The sequence below is a fragment of the Delphinapterus leucas genome, chromosome 1, assembly GCF_059928025.1.
Source record: "Delphinapterus leucas isolate spDelLeu-1000000601 "Yukka" chromosome 1, BTC_Dleu_Yukka2, whole genome shotgun sequence".
In the NCBI taxonomy this organism is placed as follows: Eukaryota; Metazoa; Chordata; class Mammalia; order Artiodactyla; family Monodontidae; genus Delphinapterus; species Delphinapterus leucas.
In genome coordinates this window covers 158,194,419-158,216,650 of record NC_143129.1, presented here as the reverse complement: position 1 = coordinate 158,216,650, position 22,232 = coordinate 158,194,419, and positions in this window count along the sequence as shown.

Genomic DNA, 22,232 nt, shown 5'->3' with positions numbered 1-22,232 from the left:
CAGCCCAGTCAAGCCTTCAGATGGCTCCAGCCCCAGCCATCATCTGACAGTAATCACATGAGAGACCGCCCAAGTGAGGAATGCCCAGCTGGGCCCAGGCAACTCACTGGAGCATGAGAGCTAATAAATTATTGTTTTAATTTACTAAGTTTTAGTGTGGTTTGTTATGCAGTAATAGATAACTGGAAAAGAAATTGATACCAGAAGTGTTATCCTGCTGTGACAAAAACCTAAAACATGTGGCAATGGCTTGGGGCCAAGGAGTGTTTGGAAGCTGGAAGGGCCTCAGGGAGACCGTTAGTGAAGACTTGAAGGAGAGAAAGGAAATTGTTATTGGAGGCCAGAGAAAAGATAACTCCTGTTAGGTAGTAGCAAAAAGTTCAGAAGAACGTCACCTGTGGTAAAACACAAAATAGAAAATGTAGTTAATGCATAGGTGAATTTGGCTAAGGAGATTGCTAGGTAGACTGTTCCAAGTGCCAACTGGCTTCTTTTAGCTGTCAATGATAAGGTACTGAAAGAGAGAGATACGTTAAAAGGGAACTAGTCGGCTTTTTAGAAAAATTTAGAGGCTATATGAAGGGCTCAGGACAGTTTTTCCAGCCATTAAAAGTTTCTCAAAGGAAGAATACTGTTCAAATAAAGAAGAGGTCAAGAGTGCGTTTGTAAGACTTTTTGTTAAGACTTTAGAAAGTTTTAAGTGCATGTTTTATAGATTCTCTCAAGTAAATGAAGTGGCTTCTAAGAATGGTAGAATGCCTCTTAGACTTTTTTTTTACTAGACAAGAGAGATTTTAAGAATCTTAAGGGTGTTTCCTGTAGCATACTGAATCTCAGACCAAGGTAGAGAAGGGCATATCTTGAAGATATTTGTGGATGTGACTTTTGAGAACCTAAATAAAATTCCCAGAAAACACAATGTTCAGGAGAACTGCATTTTTAGAAGTACCACCAGCTTCAAGTAAAAAGTACGGTTCAAAATGAAAAGAGCCCTTGGAACACCCAAGTTCCTATGGGCAGGAAGCAGGCTGTAAAAGCTACACAGAGGGCTTCCCTGGTGGCACAGTGGTTGAGAGTCCGCCTGCCGATGCAGGGGACACGGGTTTGTGCCCCGGTCTGGGAGGATTCCACATGCTGCGGAGCGGCTAGGCCCGTGAGCCACGGCCACTGAGCCTGCGCTCCACAACGGGAGAGGCCTCAACAGTGAGAGGCCCGCATACCGCAAAAAAAAAAAAAAAAAAAAAAGCTACACAGCAGGAAATAGAAGCCACTTTTGATGGGAAAGGAAGGATGACTCAATGTGAAGAACCAAGAGTCTAGAAGGCAGAGCTCAAAGTCACAGAGAATCACTCCCTGGGAGCAGGACTGAGTCCCAATCAAAGAAATGGAAACATGTACCTGGCTGGGATTTCAGAATTGCTATGGAACACTGACTGTTATGTGTGCCCTGTTTCTCCCTTTTGAACAGAAGTATTTATTGCAGTTATCTTATCCCTATAACATCATTGTATGTTGTGTTTGTGTTGCAGACAACTTGATTATTTTTTCATAGATCTTCAGATCAAGAGGAACCACACCCAAAGAGCCACATCTAAAGAGCCTCATCTACACCTAGACCTCATTTAGATGATGAGATCCTGAACTTTGAGCTGATGCTATAATCAAATGAGATTTTGGGAGTTGTGGGAGAAGGGTGAGTGTATTTTGCACATTCAATGGACGTGAATTGTGTTGTCCAGAGGGTGGGCTGTGGTAGGTAGTCTTTACATATGTTACACCATCAGTCTCTCCTGTAGCTTCTTTTTTACTCCAAAAATTTTGTGTGACTTCTCTTCATCATTTCACCAGAGATTTATCTATTTCATTATTCTTCTCAAAGAATCAACTTTCGTTTATGTCAATCTTTTAAAATTCACATGTATTTGTTTCTTGCTTATTTAGTTTCTCCTCTTTTATTAACTCATTATTTCCATTTTCTTTGGGTTAGTTCTGTTGTTCTTTGCCTAACTTCTCTCTCTCTCTCTCTCTCTCTTTCTCTCGGCCATGCCCCGAGGCTTGCAGGACCTCAGTTCCCCCACCATGGATTGAACCCAGGCCACATCAGTGAAAGCCCCGAATCCTAACCACTAGGCCACCAGGGAGCTCCCTCTTTGTCTAACTTCTTGACTTTAACATTTAGCTCTTTAAATTTTAGCTTATCTTCTTTTCTAATATAAGCACTCAAGGCTTTGCATGAAGTACATCCTACAAGTTTCAAAGTCATTTCATTCTAAGTGTTTTCTGATTTCCTGCCTGATGTCTTCTGTGATCAGTTAAGCAGTATGTTTAAAATTTTCCAAACATACAGGGCATTTTTAGTAGCTGCTGTTATTGTCCTCTAATTATGATTTAGACACACAATGTGGTAAGTATAATACTTATTCTTTGGTATTTGAGATTTGTTTTTCAACAAGGCTAGAGCATGGCCTAGAGTATGGTCAACATTTACAGAAGTTCCAGGGAAATGATCGATGAAAATATATACTCTCTAATATTGGGTAAGTTTTCTAAATAAAATCTATTAAATCACACCTTAAAAAAGAACTGTGTCTTAGTCTTGGGTCCCCTGTCATGATTGTATGCCATTTGTGACATCTTTTTCAGGGGGTAATCCAGTTTTCCTTTTTTTGTTAATGCGATATAAAATATTTCAAAAATTTATGGTGTAGGCAGTATGCTTGATATTAAACTATGAATTTATGGAGTTTTACACTTAATAGTTTGTTAATATTTTAAGATACTGGTATTTGATATCTTTCTTTTTGGCTGCACTGCGCGGCTTGCAGGATCTTCTTTCTCCGACTAGGGATCAAACCTGGGTCCCCTGCTGTGGAAGCCTGGAGTCCTAACCACTGATCACCAGGGTATTCCCCTGATATCCCCTTTATATGAAAAAGTTGATTCTAAATTTTAAGCTGGAAAGTCATTGCAAAATTGTACAAAAAATATTACAACCATGTAACTTATAGCACTTTTCAATACTTAGATTTAGAGTTATGTACAGGGGCTTCCCTTCCCTGGTGGTGCAGTGGTTGAGAGTCCACCTGCCAATGCAGGGGTCATGGGTTCGAGCCCTGGTTGGGGAGGATCCCACATGCTGCGGAGCAACTAAGCCCATGCGCTGCAACTACTGAGCCTGCGCTCTAGAGCCCGTGAGCCACAACTACTGAAGCCTGAGTGCCTAGAGCCCATGCTCTGCAACAAGAGAAGCCACTGCAATGAGAAGCCAGTGCACCGCAACAAGGAGTAGTCCCCGCTCGCTGCAACTAGAGGAAAGCCTGCATGCAGCAATGAGGACCCAACGCAGCCAAAAATAAATAAATAAATTTATTTAAAAAAAAAAGAATTATGTGCAAACCAGTCATAGTGTCTATGTTCTGATCATCAAACAAAAATAATAAAAAATTGGTTATAAAAAAGTATACAGTAGCATAGAAATAGACTGAATTCAGATGTACATTTCAGTGTACATGGGAATTTTAGGAATCACAAAATGGTCATCCTTCCTCAGGGAGGAAGGTATAGTTTATTTAATAAATGGCACTGGCACAATTAGCCATCCATCAGAAAAAAAATATAATCGGACTCCCAAACTCACTACATTCAGAAATAAATTCTGGATACATGAAACAAAGGTAAGAAAAAAAAATTTTAAATAATATTTTGGAGTCTAAACATATAATTTAAGATTTAGAAAGACCTTTTATTTATTTATTTTTTATTTTATTGAAGTATAGTTGATTTAAAATGTGTTAATTTTTGCTGTACAGCAAAGTGATTCAGTTATACATATATATATTCTTTTTCATATTCTTTTCCATTATGGTTTATCACAGCATATTGAATATAATTCCCTGTGCTATACAGTAGGACCTTGTTGTTTATCCATCCTATATGTAATAGTTTGCATCTGCTAATCCCAAACTCCCAATCCTTCACTCCCCATGCCGCCTTGGCAACCACAAATCTATTCTCTATGTCTGTGAGTAGAAAAACCTTTTAAACAAGAGAAAAATTCAGATCAAGAAAAAATTAGGTTTATTTGAACTCATAGAAATTCTTTTTTTTTTAAATGGGAAAATATAACAAAGCCAAAAGATAGATTGGAAAAATGTTTGCAATGCATGGAATTGAAAAGGGATTAATACCTGCAATATACAATGAGAGTCTATAAATTAATTTTTTAAAAAAAGGCAAGTCAACCCTCTGCAGCGATGGGGGCTACATTTCTTTCCATTAACCTCCCTCTTCTAAGTTTGCCTTCAGGAGGAGGGGCCTGTGAGAAGCGCAGAGGAGGAGCTGCTTTTCAAACCTGTGTGGAAGAGTGGATCCCCGAACCGTACAAGGAATGGACTGTGTCAGTAAGGGGTGGACTGTGTGCATGACCTCTCAGATCTACATTCAAAAAGAGAAGTCCTGTGAGGAGTGTAGGTGGCTGACAGCTTCCAGCTAATATACTGCTGGGATGTGCCACAACATTCATGCCAAGGCACACTCTCCCTGGATTAGTCCCAGTCCATGACTGAGTCCAGTGGGCCTGGAGCTGGGCCATTTCTGCCTCATGTAGGGCCCCTCTAATGGGAAATCAGCCTGGCCAAGGCTTTCTCAGAGCTGTCTGCATGGCCTTCTGAGGCTCTTCTTACTCATTCCTCCTTTCATGGAACTTCTAATTCCATCTTCGGCATCTGCTTGCTAGAGGACTCAGATTTAGTTTGGGGTGAGTCATTGTACAACAATAGATAATGAAACAGCTTGGTGTGGGTGCTGCCATAACAAAAGCCTAAAATACTGGCTTTGGAACTGCCTGGCAGAGAGGCTGGAAGGGCCTTGAGGGAAGAGACTTTCAAAGAGCTTCAGTAAGAGTGTGAGCTGAAACCTAAAGGGCCTGAAGGGGGTTGTTGGGGGACACAAAGGAAAGAGGAAAGGGGGTCCTTTCCCAGAAAGTCTGGCAATACTGTCACATGAAGTAATACAGCAAATAAGAAATGTCCCTGTTGAACTCAAGAAGCCAATCAAGGAGATTTCTAGGCAGAATACTGAAGGTGCTACCTGCCTTCTACATGTTGCCTATGATAAAACATGAAAGGAGAGAGATAAACTAAAAAAATAAACTTAGCTATAAAGCAGACCACATATTGTATGATTCCCTTTATATGAAATGCCCAGAATAAGCAAATTGTAGAAACAGAAAGCAGATTAATGGTTGCTGGGCAGTGAGACTGGGGGGAAATGGGGAGTGACTGCTAATGGGTACGGGGTTCCTTTGTGGGTGATGAATATGTTCTAAAATTGATTGTGGTGGGACTTCTCTGGTGGCACAGTGGTTAAGAATCCGCCTGCCAATGCAGGGGACACAGGTTCGAGTCCTGGTCCGGGAAGATCCCACATGCTGCAGAGCAACTAAGCCCGTGCACCACAACTACTGAGCCTGCGCTCTACAGCCCATGAGCCACAACTACTGAGCCCGCGTTCCATAACTGCTGAAGCCTGTGCGCCTAGAGCCCGTACTCCACAACAAGAGAAGCCACCACAGTGAGAAGCCCGTGCACCGTAACGAAGAGTAGCCCCCGCTTGCCGCAACTAGAGAAAGCCTGTGCGCAGCAACGAAGACCCAACGCAGCCAAAAAAATAAAATAAAAAATAAGTAAAATTGATTGTGGTGATGTTTGTACAGCTCTGTGAATATACTAAAAACCACCAAACTGTATGTTTTAAATGGGTGAATTGTATGCTATGTAAAGCCTCCCTGTATATCCAGGAGCAGGACTTACTAGGCTTGAACAAAGATCCGGCAAGCCATGCAGCATGCCTTCCACCCCCCCAAAAAAATTGTCCCTTGGCAAAAATAAAATCCAAGACACAGTTCGGAAAACATTATCTAAAAATGAAGTTGAGGGTTAAGACTTCAAAAAGATCTAAGTAGGGGCCCCATAGAACCTGTCAGAGAGAAGTCTCTCTGAAGATCTTACGGAGGTTCACTCACTGCAGTCTCTCAGGGAACCCAGGGTAGAGATGAGCTGATCTCAAAAACAGTTGTGGGTGTGGCTTTTGTTGAATGGAGTGGGTTAAAAATCGGTACACAAAAACCCCCCATAAATCCTTTAAGGGAATTGTCCTGGCAGGAGCATCATTAGCTCAGACTAACAGGGACATAGCACAGAATGAAAAGAGGCCTTTGCATCCCTTTTATAGGCATAGTACAGAATGAAAAGAGGCCTTTGCATCCCTTTTATAGGCAAGAAGGAGACTGAGAAGGCTACTCAGTTGCAAACTCAATTTTCTTTTGGAAAAGTAAGGATGATTCAGAGGGTGGAACCAAGAGCCCAGACACTGGAGCCAAAAACCACAGGGAACAAGAATGACTCTCAAGCAATCGGGCAAAGCTCTAATCCAACAAGCATTTCAGAACTGGCTCTGTTGTGTACCTCCCGCTTTCCCTCTTTTTGAGGTTATCCTTTGCCTTTCCCACTATGGTATGTAAGATGTGTGTAGGGGAGAGATAACTTGCCCCTTTAGTTTACAGATCTGCTATATAGGGAAGGGGTGCGAGGAAGAGACCAATTAGGAGATAAATTCAGAAGCTCATAAGATAGCCCAGGCAAGAGATAGTGGTGGTTTTGAGTAGGCAACAGTGGAAAAAATGATAAGTGGTGAGATTCAGAATGTATTTTGAAATTAGAGCCAACAGGCTTTGTTGATATATTGGATTAGGACATGAGAAAAAAAGAAAAGTTGAACATGGCTTCATAATTTCTATTTGGAAGAACAGGGTGAATGAATGTCCCCCTTCAACCTCTTTTGTCTGCCTCTTTTCAGAGCAGAATTTTCCAGAATGACCTACACTGTTGTCTCCATTTTCTCACCTCCCACTTGTCATCCCACTCCTAGCTAGGCTCTGCCTACTACCTCTGTAAAATTGCTATTGACAGTATCATCAATGACCACCATGTTTCTAAATCCAATGGACACTTTCCCATCCTCTTTTTATTTGATCACTCTATTGCTTTTAGTACAGGTATCCACTGCCTTTCTGAAACATTTTCTTCTCTTGGCTTTCTTGAACCATGTATTTTTCTGATTTTCTGCTACCCCTCTGGTCGCCCCTTCTGATTCTCCTTTTCTGGCTTCTCTTCTAATTCATTATTAACGTAGATCAGTAGCTCTGAATGACCCTTTTCTGGTCTCACTAGATACTCCATCGATCCTAGGATTCCTAAACCAACACCTCCTGGCCAGACTTGTCTTCTGAGCTCCAGTTCTATATGTCTATTTGCATATTCGGGAAATCCCACAGGTACCTCGAACAGAACTTGTCAAAACAGAAGTCATCACTTTCCCCAACAAACTTACTCTTCCTCCAGGTCCCCAGTCTCTGTAAGGAAATACCATCTACCCAACCACTCAAGCCAGAAAGCTAATAGTCTTGGCTACTCACCTTCTCTTACACGTACCCCCACAGATAATCAATCAAGAGCTCCTGTAATTTCTACCTCTTCTATCACTCACTCTCAAATCTGTCCATTTCTTTTCATCTACTGCTGCCACTGTGGTCCAAGCCATTATCCCTTGCCTGGACTTTTGCATCAGCCCCATACCTCTATCCACTGGCCTCCTTGTATCCACTTTGGCCCTCCATGCTATGTTCTTGTTCAAACACAAATAGGACCGTGCACTCCCTTGGTTTAAAGTCTTTCAATGATCTCCTATATCCTTGGAATGCACTACAAATTACTTAATATAGTTCATAAGACTTTGCATGATCTGGACCTTGCTGTCTCTGCCACCTCAGTCTCACATCACTGCCCTTTTTTTCTGTGGCCAGTCACACCGATCTGATCTCAGTCTCTTGAACCTGCCAAGGTTTTCTCACCTTTGGGCCTTCACACTTTCCCTCTGCTTAAACAGCTCTTCTCCATTCTCTTTGTCTGGCTCTCACTCATCCTTCAAGTCTCAGATTAAATAACACTTCCTCAGGGCAGCTTACCCTAACACCCCAGATTAACTCAGCTCGCTCTGTTGTGTGTTTTCTTAACCTTTTGAACTTCTGCTGGGCAGCACTTTGCTTGTGATTCTTGTAATCATTGTAGAGTACCTGTTTCGTGTCCATTTTCCCCACCAGAGCATTTGCTCCATTATGACAGACCATGCTTATTTTACTCACCATTGTAGATGAGCATATAGTTAGATGCTCACTAAGTATTTCTGGGCTGGCTGACAATTGGGGAGGGCCCAAGTTGCACTGTCCTTTGGGCACAGGCTAGAATTGCCTAAGGCTATATCCCCTCCACCCTTTCCTCCCTTAAGGGCAGTTATAAGGGCCAGGGGAAATGGAAGTACTGCATGACTTCATGCACTGTCTAGTACAATATGAAAGAATATTCATCACAATTTTACTTATTAGAGTGAAAAATCGGAAAAAGCCAATAGCCCCTAAATATCCAACAATGTGGGAATGACTTCATATATTACACCAATGGTTTAAAATAATTGTCTAATAGATCTAATTCTTATTTTTCAAATAGAACCTGGAATAGGACCCCAATGTAAGATGCACTAAAATGGGTCAGAGCTTCATCTCTTAGGCCTCCCTAGCTTTCCCTTTCTTTTCCCCTCTCTCACTTTTCATCCTTTCTCCCCCAGGTCTTGAAGACTTTCCAGTTCCTGGCTCTATTTGCTCTTCTAAAGCCAGGACATCATTTCTGTTTAGGTTTCCATGAGACACTCCCAAATGCTTTGTTCTGTTGTTGTTATGCTGGCTCAAGTTGGTTTTCTGTTACTTGTAGTTTTTAAAAAACAAAACCAAAAAACCTTAAATAATACTGTTACAGCTTGAGATTCATTTATGTAATGAAAAGAGAATAGGGTTTGGAGTCAGAAAACTGGCTTCAAATCTAGGTCCTGACTTCAGGCAAATTAATCATTTTCAACTCAGTTTTCTCATCTGCAAACGGGACTATACTTTTGCAAATATTAAAAACAAACAATAGTAATATATTAAAAGGATTGGTATCGAGCAGGCTCTCAACAAATGTTAAATAAATAAGATTAAAGTCTTATTAGAAGTCCCTCCTACCCCCTCCAACTGGAAGGAGTGCATACAGTGTGGCCAAAGTTAGCAAGGTTGCCATCTTGTGGAGATTTACTGACACACTGTCCAATGTCACTAAGCACATTTGAAGTAAAATGTTCAAGAATCTAGAGCTACCTAAAAGGATGGCAAACACACCAGAGAGACATTGGAATGAAGCTGATAATAAAAGACACGAGACAAGGGTAATTCACCGTCGGAAAGAGCAGGGAATGAAGAACCTAGGACTTAACTTTCAGGAACTGTCACATGCAGCAGAGAAGTCAGGGGAAGGGGCAGGAAGGAGTGACTGATGGAGGAGGACAAGTGCACAAGTATAGCCTGGTGTAACACTCAAGCCAGGGTTGACATACCTGTCTTCAATGTTAGCTAACCTGATCCTATCTTGTTTTTTCCAAGATCTCAGAAGTCATTAAGAAAAGCCAGCTGGGGCTTCCCTGGTGGCGCAGTGGTTAAGAATCCGCCTGCCAATGCAGGGGACACGGGTTCGAGCCCTGGTCCGGGAAGATCCCCCATGCCGCGGAGCAACTAAGCGCATGCGCCGCAACTACTGAGTCTGCGCTCTAGAGCCCGTGAGCCACAACTACTGAGCCCGCGTGCCACAACTACTGAAGCCCGCGCGCCTAGAGCCTGTGCTCCGCAACGAGAGAAGCCACCGTAATGAGAAGCCTGTGCACTGTAACCAAGAGTAGTCCCCGCTCGCCACAACTAGAGAAAGCCCACGCGCAGCAAAGAAGACCCAACGCAGACAAAAATAAATAAACAAAATTAAAAAAATAATAAAAAAAGAAAAGCTAGCTGACACCATAATCCTTATAATACCATTGCTCTGGGCCATTCAAATGCTACCTTTGTCTCTTAAATCAACGTTTCACCCCCCTGTTACACCTTATTACAAGATACCACTGGTAAGGATTTTAGTAATTATGAGGATACTGCATGTCAAGGGTTATCACCACTGCACCAGGAATGGGGTACTCATTAGGGTCTGATCTTGTTCCAGAATCCCATGCTGAGAATCTGCTTTCTAGGGTCACTTCTACCACCAAAACATTTAGACTTGATTTAAAGCAGAGCCTGAACAAGGGCTTGCGAACAGGTACATAGTTTATTCTCAGAAGGGATCCTAAGGGACAAGAGTCAGAGATTGACTAGGAAGAATAAAACGGGCAAACCAGGAAAGCCAATCCGAGGAGGAGTGCTCCAGAAGGTCGCTGCTTTGGGCATGTAGGGCTCGATTTCCCTGAAGAGGCAGTGTAGAACGTGACTCTCATTTGTCCAACCACGGGAAGGAAGAGGCGAGTATTTATTCACCAGCTCCTGTTCTTTACTGGTCAAGGGTTTCCTGACTACTGGTAAACTCCCTTGCACTCTCTCAAGTTGGCACTTTCAGGCTGACACATGAGTCAAAGTGATTGTGCAAGTTCTCCCAGGCAACCCCTGAAATGAGTTCCATGAGAGAAGCCTGAGGGCAGAAAGCGAGATATCTGGAGAAAGCAGATGAAGATTTGGACTGTCAGGTCACACCTGCACCCACCTGGTTGCCATAGCAATAGCTGGAGTAGAAGTTGCGCCCAGAGGCAAAAAAGTGCCCAATACATGGCCATAAGTAAGAGACAACATCTTGCCAGATTGAAGTTCTAGCCTACATACGATGCACTATTTGTTCTGAACCAGTAACCAATGTATGGTAGCGCTTCACTCATAGCCAAAATAGATGGATCCTAGAAGAAAAGGGTATATGTGGAGTGACACTTCTATTATACCTAAATGATTACGTTTAAATGTTTATCTTCATGTCTTTGTGAGTCTGACTATGGCTATTGACAAGTTTTATTACCCAAGGGAAGAATGCCTCTACCAGAGGACATGAAAATAGTTCCACTGGATTGGAAGCTAAGGCTGCCATTTGCCAATTTTGGGCAAATTTGTCATGCCAGTAGGTGAACAGACCAAAAAAAAAAAAAAAGATTAATTCAGTGGTCTGCTAGAGCCAGCTCATACAGACTTATATAAGTTGATTGTGTATATGTATTAGTTTCCTATTGTTGCTATAACAAATGACCACAAATTTACTGGACTAAAACAAAACAAATTTGAGAGGACAGAGAGCAAGAAGAACTACAATTCTGCAGCCTGTGGAATGAAAACCATATTCACAGAAAGATAGACAAAATGAAAAGGCAGAGGACTATGCACCAGATGAAGGAACAAGTTAAAACCTCAGAAAAACAACTAAATGCAGTGGAGGTAGGCAACCTTCCAGAAAAAGAATTCAGAATAATGATAGTGAAGATGATCCAGAACCTCGGAAAAAGAATGGAGGTAAAGATCAAGAAGATGCAAGAAATGTTTAACAAAGACCTAGAAGAATTAAAGAACAAACACCCAGGAGAATTAAAGAGCAAATAAACAGAGATGAACAATACAATAACTGAAATGAAAAATACACTAGAAGGAATCAACAGCAGAATAACTGAGGCAGAAGAACGGATAAGTGACCCGGAAGACAGAATGGTGGAATTCACTGCTGCGGAACAGAATAAAGAAAAAAGAATGAAAAGAAATGAAAACACCCCAAGAGACCTCTGGGACAACATTAAATGCACCAAGATTCTCATTATAGGGGTCCCAGAAGGAGAAGTGAGAGAGAAAGGACCCGAGAAAATATTTGAAGCGATTATAGTTGAAAACTTCCTGAACATAGGAAAGGAAATAGCCACCCAAGTCCAGAAAGTGCAGAGAGTCCCAGGCAGGATAAACCCAAGGAGAAACATACTGAGACACATGGTAATCAAGTTGACAGAAATTAAAGACCAAGAAAAATTATTGAAAGCAACCAGGGAAAAATGACAAATAACATACAAGGGAACTCCCATAAGGTTAACAGCTGATTTCTCAGCAGCAACTCTGCAAGCCAGAAGGGAGTGGCACAATATATTTAAAGTGATGAAAGGGAAGAACCTACAACCAAGATTACTCTACCCGGCAAGGATCTCATCCACATTTGACGGAGAAATCAAAAGCTTTACAGGCAAACAAAAGCTAAGAGAATTCAGCACCACCAAACCAGCTCTACAACAAATGCTAAAGGAACTTCTCTAATTGTGAAACACAAGAGAAGAAAAGGACCTACAAAAACAAACCCATAACAATTAAGAAAATGGTAATAGGAACATACATATTGATAATTACCTTAAACATGAATGGATTAAATGCTCCAACCAAAAGACACAGGCTCGCTGAATGGATACAAAAACAAGACCCATATATATGCTGTCTACAAGAGACCCACTTCAGACCTAGGGACACATACAGACTGAAAGTGAGGGGATGGAAAAAGATATTCCATGCAAATGGAAATCAAAAGAAAGCTAGAGTAGCAATATTCGTATCAGATAAAATACACTTTAAAATAAAGAATGTTACAAGAGACAAGGAAGGACACTACATAATGATCAAGGGATCAATCCAAGAAGATATAACAATTATAAATATATATGGATCCAGCATAGGAGCACCTCAATACATAAGGCAACTGCTAACAGCTATAAAAGAGGAAATCGACAGTAACACAATAATAGTGGGGGACTTCAACACCCCACTTACACCGATGGACAGATCATCCAGACAGAAAATTAATAAAGAAACACGAGCTTTAAATGACACAATAGACCAGATAGATTTAATTGATAGTCATAGGACATTCCAGCCCAAAACAGCAGATTACACTTTCTTCTCAAGTGCACACGGAACATTCTCCAGGATAGATCACATCTTGGGTCACAAATCAAGCCGTGGTAAATTTAAGAAAATTGAAATCATGTCAAGCATCTTTTCCAACCACAATGCTATGACATTAGAAATCAATTACAGGGGGAAAAAACGTAAAAAACACAAACACATGGAGGCTAAACAATACGTTACTAAATAACCAAGAGATCACTGAAGAAATTAAAGAGGAAATCAAAAAATACCTAGAGACAAATTGCAACGAAAACACAACTATCGAAAGCCTATGGGATGCAGCAAAAGCATTTTCATGAGGGAAGTTTATAGCAATACAAGCCTACCTCAAGAAACAAGAAAAAGGTCAAATAAACAATCTAACCTTATACCTAAAGGAACTAGAGAAAGAATAACAAACAAAACCCAAAGTTAGTAGAAGTAAAGAAATCATAAAAATCTGAGCAGAAATAAATGAAATAGAAACAAAGAAAACAACAGCAAAGATCAATAAAACTAAAAGTTGGTTCTTTGAGAAGATAAACAAAATTGATAAACCTTTAGCCAGACTCATCAAGAAAGAAAGGTAGAGGACTCAAATCAGTAAAATTAGAAATAAAAAAGGAGAAGTTACAATGGAAACCGCAGAAATACAAAGCATCATAAGAGACTACTACAAGCAACGCTATGCCAATAAAATGGACAACCTGGAAGAAATGGACGAATTCTTTGAAAGGTTTAACCTTCAAAGACTGAACCAGGAAGAGATAGAAAATATGAACAGACCAATCACAAGCGCTGAAATTGAAACTATGATTAAAAATCTTCCAACAAACAAAAGTCCAGGACCAGATGGCTTCACAGGTGAATTCTATCAAACATTTAGAGAAGAGCTAACACCCATCCTTCTCAAACTCTTCCAAAAAATTGCAGAGGAAGGAACACCCCCAAACTCATTCTATGAGTCCACCATCACCCTGATACCAAAACCAGACAAAGATACTACAAAAAAAGGAAATTACAGACCAATATCACTGACGAATATAGATGCAAAAATCCTCAACAAAATACTAGCAAACAGAATCCAACAACACATTAAAAGGATCATACACCATGATCAAGTGGGATTTATCCCAGAGATGCAAGGACTCTTCAATATATGCAAATCAATCAATGTGAAACACCATATTAACAAACTGAAGAATAAAAACCATATGATCATCTCAATAGATTCAAAAAAAGCTTTTGACAAAATTCAACACCCATTTATGATAAAACTCTCCAGAAATTGGGCATAGAGGGAACCTACCTCAACATAATAAAGGTCATATACAGCAAACCCACAGCAAACATCATTCTCCATGGTGAAAAACTGAAAGCATTTCCTCTAAGATCAGGAACAAGACAAGGATGTCCACTCTCGCCACTATTATTCAACATAGTTTTGGAAGTCTTAGCCACAGCAATCAGAGAAGTAAAAGGAATACAAATTGGAAAAGAAGAAGTAAAACTGTCACTGTTTGCAGATGACATGATACTATATAGAGAGAATCCTAAAGATGCCACCAGGAAACTACTAGAGATAATGAATTTGGTAAAGTTGCAGGATACAAAATTAATGCACAGAAATCTCTTGCATTCCTATATACTAACAATGAAAGATCAGAGAAATTAAGGAAACAATCCCTTTCACCGTCGCAACAAAAAGAATAAAATACCTAGGAATAAACCTACCTAAAGAGGTAAAAGACCTGTACTCAGAAAACTATAAGACACTGATGAAAGAAATCAAAGATGACACAAACAGATGAAGAGATATACCATGTTCTTGGATTGGAAGAATCAATATTGTGAAAATGACTATACTACCCAAAGCAATCTACAGATTCAATGCAATCTCTATCAAATTACCAGTGACATTTTTTTTTTACAGAACTAGAACAAAAAATCTTAAAATTTGTATGGAGACACAAAAGACGCCGAATAGCCAAAGCAGTCTTGAGGGAAAAAAACAGAGCTGGAGGAATCAGGCTCCCTGACTTCAGACTATACCAGAAAGCTACAGTAATCAAGACAATATGGTACTGGCACAAAACCAGAAATATAGATCAATGGAACAGGATAGAAAGCCCAGAGATAAACCCACGCACCTATGGTCAACTAATCTATGACAAAGGAGGCAAGGATATACAATGGAGAAAAGACAGTCTCTTCAGTAAGCGGTGCTGGGAAAACTGGACAGCTGCATTTAAAAGAATGAAATTAGAACACTTCCTAACACCATACACAAAAATAAAGTCAAAATGGATTAGAGACCTAAATGTAAGACTGGACACGATAAAACTCTTAGAGGAAAACACAGGAAGAACACTCTTTGACATAAATCACAGCAAGATTTTTTTTGATCCACCTCCTAGAGTAATGGAAATAAAAACCAAAGTAAATAAATGGGACCTAATGAAACTTAAAAGCTTTTGCAAAGCAAAGGAAACTACAAACAAGATGAAAAGACAACCCTCAGAATGGGAGAAAATATTTGCAAAGGAATCAACACACAAAGAATTAATCTTCAAAATATATAAACAGCTCATGCATCTGAATATTATAAAAACAAACAACCCAATCAAAAAATGGGCAGAAGACCTAAACAGACATTTCTCCAAAGAAGAGGTAGAGATGGCCAAGAAGCACATGAAAAGCTGTTCAACATCACTAATTACTAGAGAAATGCAAATCAAAACTACAGTGAAGGGCTTCCCTGGTAGCTCAGTGGTTAAGAATCTGTCTGCCAGGGCTTCCTTGGTGGCACAGTGGTTAAGAATCTGCCTGCCATTGCAGGGGACACGGGTTCAAGCTCTGGCCCGGGAATAATCCCACGTGCTGCAGAGCAACTAAGCCCGTGCGCCATAACTACTGAGCCTGTGCTCTAGAGCTCATGTGCCACAACTACTGAGGCTGTGTGCCACAACTACTGAAGCCCACGTGCCTAGAGCCCATGCTCCACAACAAGAGAAGCCACTGCAATGAGAAGCCCGTGCACCTCAACAAAGAGTAACCCCCGCTCGCCACAACCAGAGAAAAGTCGCACACAATAACAAAGACCCAACACAGCCAAAAATTAAAATTAATTAATTAATTAATTAAAAAAATTAACTACAATGAGGTATTGCCTCACGCCAGTTAGAATGGGCATCATCAGAAAATCTACAAACAAGAAATGCTGGAGAGGGTGTGGAGAAAAGGGAACACTCTTGCACTGTTGGTGGGAATGTAAATTGATACAGCCACTATGGAGAACAGTATGGAGGTTCCTTAAAAAACTAAAAATAGAATTACCATATTACCCAGCAATTCCACTACTGGGCATATACCCAGATAAAACCATAATTCAAAAAGACACGTGCACCCCAATGTTCATTGCAGCACTATTTACGATAGCCAGGTCATGGAAGCAACCTAAATGCCCATTGACAGACGAATGGATAAAGATGTGGTACACATATACAATGGAATATTACTCAGCCATAAAAAGGAATGAAACTGGGTCATTTGTAGAGATGTGGATGGATCTAGAGACTGTCATACAGAGTGAAATAAGTCAGAAAGAGAAAAACAAATATCATATATTAACGCATATACGTGGAACCTAGAAAAATGATACAGATGAACCGGTTTGCAGAGCAGAAATAGAGACCCAGATGTAGAGAGCAAACGTATGGACACCAAGGGGGGAAAGTGGTGGGTGGTGGTGGTGGTGGTATGAATTGGGAGATTGGGATTGACATGTATACACTAATACATATAAAGCAGATAACTAATAAGATCCTGCTGTATAAAAAATAAAGTAAAATTCAAAAATTAAAAAAAAAACTCAAAAGAAACAAATTTATTATTTACATATCTGGAGATCAGAAATCCAAAATGCAGCTTACAGGGCTGAAATCAAGGTGTCAGCCCAGCTGTGCTCCTTCAAGAGGCTCTAGGAGAAAATCTGTTTCTTGCTTTTTCCAGCCCCTAGAGGCCACCTACATTCCTTGGTCATATCACTAGGACTTCTGCTTTCATTGTCACATCTCTTTTTCTAATTGATTATCCTGCTTCCTTCTTTCTCTTATAAGGTTCCATGTGATTGTATTTGGCCTACCTGGATAATCCAGGATAATCTCTCCATCTGAAGATCCTTAATTTAATCACATCTTCAAAATCCCTTCTGCCATGTAAGGTACCACATTCACAGGTTCCAAGGATTAGGACGTGGACATCTTTGGAGGGCCACTATTCCACATACCACAGTGCATTTTTCTTCAGTAATATAACATTGGTAGCTTAAAGTTGGCCATGGTGGGAGCATTTACAATACAGAAATCGGCAAATGCTACAAATCCGGTATTTTACCCACGGAGGGCATATGGTTAAAGTTTACCTGCACACCTCTGATTATGATGGTTGGTTAGGTGAATGAGCCATTATTAAGGCAAAAGAGAATTGTCACTATGCAATAGAGGGAGGGAGGATTATGATATAATCCAGAGGATACCTAGGGCACCTCCTAGTTCTGCCATGCTTAGTGCAATGGAAATATTATACAGGCAGGACCACCAAGGTCTTCAATCCCTCAAGAAAAAAGGTTTGGGTGACCTATAGAAAATCAGTTATAGCCCCAACTAAGTTATGTGATTCAGTTCTAGTTAATGAAGTATAAGTGGAAGTGATACATGCCACTTCTGGGTCAGGAACTTTAAGACAGTAGCATGCTTCCTTCATGCCCTCTTTCTTTTCCCATCACTATGACCCTGATGAACCTAGGTGTTGGTTGAAGACAAAGAGAATATGGAATGGGTAGTGGATATGTGAAGTCACAACTATCAACTAAAGCCTTGTGATCAGTTACAGAAATGTTTCGTGTCATGTCAACTCAGCACCACAACGAGAAGCCTGGGCACTGCAACAAAGAGTAGCCCCCGCTTGCCGCAACTAGACAAAGCCTGAGCGCAGCAATGAAGACCCAACGCAGTCAAAAAAAAAAAAAAACAGTTAGTGATATAAAGGGAATTCCCTGGTCCAGTGGTTAGGACTAGGCGCTTTCATTGCCGAGGGCCTGGGTTCAATCTCTGGTTGGGGAACTAAGACCCCACAAGCTGAGTGGCCAAAAAAAAAAAAAGTTAGAGATATAAAGAAGCAGATAAGGACTTCCCTGGTGGCACAGTGGTTACGAATCCACCTGCCAATGCAGGGGACACGGGTTCAAACCCTGGTCCGGGAAGATCCCACATGCTGCAGAGCAACTAAGCCCGTGTGCCACAACTACTGAGCCTGTGCTCTGGAGCCCACGAGCCACAACTACTGAGCCCATGTGCCACAACTACTGAAGCCCGCGCACCTACAGCCCATGCTCCACAACAAGAGAAGCCACTGCAATGAGAAGCCCGCGCACCGAAACAAAGAGTAGCCCCCACTCACCGCAATTAGAGAAAGTCCGTGTGCAGCAACGAAGACCCACACAGCCAAAAATAAATTAATTAATTAAAAAAAAGAAGTAGATATTTTTGGTGATGGGGCAGTAGTGGCAGTGCCTCTGGTGGCACCATCCAGTGTGTTGACCCTTCAGACCTTATTTTGCTTCCTGGTGGCCTTCACTAGGGACACAGACAATAGACTTTCTGTATTGAATAATAATTGTTACTACTCATTGCATATTTACTGCGAGCCAAATGTTTTATAAATTTTCTCTCCTAATTGTCATCTCAACCATTCAAGATGGATTTTTTAAAAAATTATTTATTATTTATTTTTTGGCTGCACTGGGTCTTCGTTGCTGCGCGTGGGCTTTCTCTAGTTGTGGCGAGCGGGGGCTACTCTTCATTGCAGTGCGTAGGCTGCTCATTGTGGTGGCTTCTCTTGCTGCGGAGCACGGGCTCTAGGTGCATGGGCTTCAGTAGTTGTGGCGCATGGGCTTGGTTGCTCTGCAGCATGTGGGATCTTCCCAGACCAGGGCTCGAACCCATGTCCCCTGCATTGGCAGGCGGATTCTTAACCACTGTGCCACCAGGGAAGTCCCTCAAGATGGATTTTAATATCTTTTTCTAAGGCTAACTGACTTGACCAAGATCATACATTAAGTGGAAGAGCTGGGGTTCAGGTTCAGGTCAGAGTGATGCCAAAGCCAGATCTTAACCACTACATTATTATATTGCCAATATCTCTTTTGCCTACTTGTAATTTTTGGACCTGAGACCTTAACTCAGGCTGGAGCCAGGGACTCTATCCTAGGAGGAGAAGAAAGATGGGCTCACATAGATCGTTGTCTGTCATCAGCCCCTTCTGGCAGGGGGATACAGGATCTGCCCAAATGCAGAGAGGCTCTGGGCCAGGCAGCACAGATGCAGGCGCTCCTCTGAGCCAGGCTGGGAAACACTCCAGATGAACCACCAGACTTCTGTGCCTGAAACTCTGAGCGATAAGGAAGAATCTTGGGTGGCACCCTCAGAGACAATGCGATTCTGCAGGTTTAGAATTTTGCTGAAATCCAGGCAAAATACATGAAGAGGGGGCATGTGTGAGAATCAATCAACTTTCTGCTGACAATTCTCGTTTGAAAAATGATTAACTGCACTCTTTTCTCCCTTTCTCTCCCCAAGGTCTGAGGCTGAAAACCCCAAAATCCAGTCTTCCGCCCATCTCCCATTCACCCATCTCCAAGTCTCAGAGCCACCCAGGCCCTTCCCACCCTTTTCACTTAGTCACAACTTTCCATAACCATCCATTGAGATAGATTTTTGTGCTAGAGAGGCAAGGACTCTAACTTCAAGGTACTTAGAGAGAAAGAAGATAAAAAATAATAGCACAAGGGCTTCCCTGGTGGTGCAGTTGTTGAGAGTCCGCCTGCCGATGCAGGGGACACAGGTTAGTGCCCCGGTCCGGGAAGATCCCACATGCCGCAGAGCGGCTGGGCCCGTGAGCCATGGCCGCTGAGCCTGCGCGTCCGGAACCTGTGCTCCGCAACTGGAGAGGCCACAACAGTGAGAGGCCTGTGTACCGCAAAAAAAAAAATAATTGCACAAATAATTATTTAATTAAGATTGTGATATCTGCCAAGAAGGAAAAGTAATATTCAATGGGAGTGTATCCCTGGGGAGTTAGATCTAGTCTGAAGGTTCATATTCAAATCATCCCGTTTCCATCGGTCTTCCTCCTCCTCCCTAGCCCCTTTATAAGAATGCTATCTCCTGCATTGTCCCCTTTGCTGCATCCCCGATACCATAGCTTTGATTCAGACATCACTACATCTTTGCATCTGTTTTCTGACAGGTCTCCCTGCCTCTTTTTTTATTCACTCAAGCCCATGCTCTACACCACAGCTAGAATTGTATTTCTAAAATGCGATCTGACCAGCTCCCTCTCACTTTCACACTAGGGTTTCACCTCTCCTGCCTGGCACAGCTTGCTCAACCTCTTTTCTTTTCCAGCCTTATCTCCTATTCCTCTCCTACAGGAACCTCTCACCTCATCTAGACACAGATTCCCATCTCCACTACTGTTTACTCACATTTGCCCTGCAATGTTCCACCCATCCATCTCAGCCCAGGATATGACTGTTCTGAATTCAAGGGGCTCATGAACATGAGCCTGATGAGAGCCCACCATGGATGAGGCACTGAGTACTGACTGGGCACTGGGCAAGATCAGTGAGGAGGAAAAAAACTGGAGGCCAGTAGTCAGCACATCTACTGATGACCTCCCCAGATGGTGATACTGGTTTCTACAATAGACTGTGGAAGGTCCACGAGGGCAGTGACACGGTCTGACTTGTCTACTGCTGTACTCCTAGTTGTGCCTGGTACAAAGTAGCATCGTGCTTAGCACAGAAGAACTCAGTAATTTTTTTTCCATGTATAAATAAATGAATAAATAAAAGTCATGGACTTCCCTGGTGGCGCAGTGGTTAAGAATCTGCCTGCCAATGCAGGGGACACGGGTTCAAGCCCTGGTCTGGGAAGATCCCACATGCCACGGAGCAACTAAGCGCATGCGCCACAACTACTGAGCCTGCACTTTAGAGCCCGTGAGCCACAACTACTGAGCCCGCGTGCTGCAACTGCTGAAGCCTGCGTGCCTAGAGCCCGTACTGCGCAAGAGAAGCCACCGCAATGAGAAGCCCACGCATCGCAACAAAGAGTAGCACCTGCTTGCTGCAACTAGAGAAAGCCCGCGGGCAGCAATGAAGACCCAATGCAGCCAAAAATAAAATAAATAAAATAAATTTATTTAAAAAAAAAGTCACAGATACTGTTCTTAAACTGCCTCCCATTGGAGTTACAAGTACCTGTGTTCAGACTTCTTAAAAGATTAGAAGTTCCTGAAGGGCAGGCATTGTGAACATTGCTTCTATTTCTCATTACAACCCCATGAATTACTATCCCCAATTTATGCATGGGGAAACTTTCTTCCTTCTCCTTCCTCTTTCCCACTTTCTCTCCCCTTCCCTAGGATGCATGTATGGTTTTGGTATTTCCTGTCTCTAATCTGGAAAGAGATTTAGAAGGGCTAAGTGTAGAGCTGATTATGCTAAGGGCCAGGGAGGCTATTTGCCCTAGGTTACACACACATGAATCACTCAAATATAACCTTTCAATTTTATGTCTGAATCGAGTTGGTGTGCATGTGTGAGAGACAGTGTTTTTGTTAAATGTAAATATTTAAAAGGTACTGCAGTTTTTGTTCCATATTTTGTCATGTGGTCAATTTCTTGTAAATATTCTGGGAGTCATAAAATTGAGAAGAGGCCCAGGTTCAGAGAAGTCAGGTAACCTGACCCAAGTCTGACCCCTGGTAAGCGCCTAAGCCATGACTGGAACCCAGGATGTCTCCCCACCAGGGGCATCGCTGCCTCCAAATTGCAGCAAATGATTCCAGTTCGGTCTATCATAGGGGTTAAGTTCTTGGATTTAGTTAGATAGATGTGTCCCCTTCAAAATTCCGACACTTTATGAACATGGCAAGTAATTCAGCCACCTCATTTTAAAACTGTAGGCCGTAATGGTACCTACCGCAGAGAGTTCGTTAGAATTAAAGTGAAAATGCGCTTGAAGCACTCAGCACAGGCCTGGCATGTACTCAGCGCGCAGTAAATGGTAGCTGTTATTGTAAGAATTGTATTTGTTGAATGAGTGACTCTGGCATATAACGCTTGCATTCAGCTTGAAGCTTGCAGCCGTCACAGCCGTTCAACTGAAGGGGTGGGAACTTGCCACTTTTTTCTGTAAATAAAATCTTTGTAGGAGGATAATCACTGGTTGGAAAGTGTGAGCCTTGAGGGAACAAAGCTCTGATCCCCAGACCCAAGAAGCACCGAAGAGAAGTCTTCCCCGCGCGCCGCGGC